This window comes from Protopterus annectens, chromosome 8.part0 (genome assembly GCF_019279795.1).
Source record: "Protopterus annectens isolate FY-2018-M chromosome 8.part0, PAN1.0, whole genome shotgun sequence".
NCBI classification, from domain to species: Eukaryota; Metazoa; Chordata; order Ceratodontiformes; family Protopteridae; genus Protopterus; species Protopterus annectens.
In genome coordinates, this window is record NC_056741.1 from 1,688,060,923 (window position 1) to 1,688,063,422 (window position 2,500).

Genomic DNA, 2,500 nt, shown 5'->3' on the forward strand with positions numbered 1-2,500 from the left:
CCCAAAAGAGCGTAGGTGAGAAACTCACTTGAGATTGTTCAAAAGTTAATTGTAACCCAGACCTCCGATAATCCTTGAAGTAGATAATCCAAAATCCAATAAAAGCAACCATTCGGTTCAGTTCCAATAAAAGTCTTTAATACAAAAAGCGCTTTCACGGCAAACAATAGCAGCTTCATCAGACAACAAAAAACGAACAATTAAGCACTCATAGAGCGCTACATTTAAATGTACTGACTAGCGTCTCATTCTTAAGACGTCAGCAATTCATTTAAAACGGCAATGACATTTACTTTACATATCCTACTATTTACATTTCTACCTGGGAGAAAGAGGTGGAAAGCAGCGGAGATACCATTAATCAGAGTGTGTTAAAATGAATCGACCTGGTATGTACTATACAATGCAAACTGACAAAGTAACCATTGAACCTCCTATCAAAACCAGATAATAGAACATATATGAACCTCTTATCTGAGTGGTCTGCCCTTCAGATGTGGTTTAATGGAAAGTACCTCATTAAGCCCCTTCTCTCTATGTGCGGCTAGCCTGCAGATCCATTTGAGTTCTGCTTCTTCAGTAAGGTTTACTAAATTTCCTAACCTTTCATTGGGATATATTACTTGGAGAACTTGAAACAAAAAGGTATGTGTCTTGCCTTCCCTAAGGGTGTGTTTAGCTATGGCACTGTAATCCTGACCTCTGGCTAAACAATATCCATGATCCCGTATTCTCTCTCTGAGTGTCCTGTTAGTTTTTCCTATATAAAAAGAAAAACAACGGACACAATGGGCCACGTATACTAAATTCTTGGTGTTGCAATCACTGTTGTATTGAATTGTCCAAAGGTGACCTGTGGTGGGATGTTTATAATAGTGAGACTCATCAATAAAAATGCACTGTGGGCATTTCCCACATTTCTTAGTACTTTCAAATCCCGTCTTGACTTCACCTATTGGCATCTTCATTCCACACAGTAATCTTTTCAAATTTGGTAAGTTGCTGAACACAAAGGACGGACTAGATCCCACTACTCTGGCTACATTGTTATCTGCTGTAAGTATGTTCCAATGTTTGTGAACATAAGATTGTAACATACTTGTACCCCTTCCGAAAGGAATAACAAAACTCATAGATTTGTTGATTGTATCTCCTACATACGCACCCAGCCTATTAGTTTGATCAGAGAAATACGGTTTCGCCCTGTTCATTCTAAGGCTTCCCATCTTTCTATACGTGCCATTAATCTCCTCTTCCGTGTATCCACGTACCAATAGCCCTTCATGCAAATTCGCCAATCCATCATTAAAATCCTCAATCTTAGTCGAGAGTCGGGAGACCCGCATCGCCTGACCTTTAATGATGTTTTTAAAAATGTGCGAATGATGCATGCTATCTCGATGTAAAAAAGAAGGTCTGTAACAAGCCTTATGATATACCTTGGTGTTGATCGTGCTCGCTTCCTTAAAGATCATAACATCTAAAAATTCTATCATACTGAAATCATGATTCATAGTGAATTTAAGAAACGAACTGCTAGTGTTCAGATAATCATGAAAAATGTGCAGTTCCTCTATTGTTCCATCCCAAAGGAAAAGGAGATCGTCCACAAACCTCTTATAGAATAGAATATGTTTATTATGAACGATGTAAGTTTCTTCAAAGGTCGCCATGACAGAGTTTGCATAGCTGTTAGCACAGCTAGTGCCCATGGCGACCCCTTTGACTTGCTTGTAGCAAGTATGTTCATATAAGAAGATGTTATTATCTAGGACGGTCTCCATGAGTAACGTCAGGAATTCTATCCTATCACTAGAGAAATTAGAATTCTTTTCAAGATATATCTGTAAAGATTGTAGACCTTCATCATTAGGGATGCATGTGAACAATGAGGTCACATCCATAGATACAAACAGTAGAGAGTCAATTGTACTGGAATCAAACAAAGATACTTTGGTATATAACTCTTTGAGTAAATGCTCTGTATCTTGTAAAATGTATCTAGATAATCCAATGACCTGCCTAAATTCATGATCTAAGAACATGGAGATGGGCTCTGTAAGCCAACCAGAGCCCGACACTATAGGTCTCAATTCCGGTTCACATTTGTTTTTATGTATCTTTGGTAAACCAGATATAATAGGAATGATAGGATGATCTACCTGCATAAAATTAAACATGTCATCTGTTAATTGACCAACTGTCTTACAATCAAACAACATTCTGTCAATACTTTCTTTAATGTTCTTAACAACATCAATGGTTGTTTTCTCATAGGCATCACCATTGAGCATGTCCGTCATTTTAGTTATGTAATAAGAGCTATCTAACACAACCACAGGGCCACCTTTGTCGGCAGGCCGTATTACAATGTTAGTATTGTTTTTGAGACCACTCAAAGCTTCTATCTGGGGGAAAGTTAAATTGCTCTTTAGATCATGTTCCAATGACTGATGTTGCCCATAAATTTCATTCTCCACAGCCTTCACAAAAATGTCAA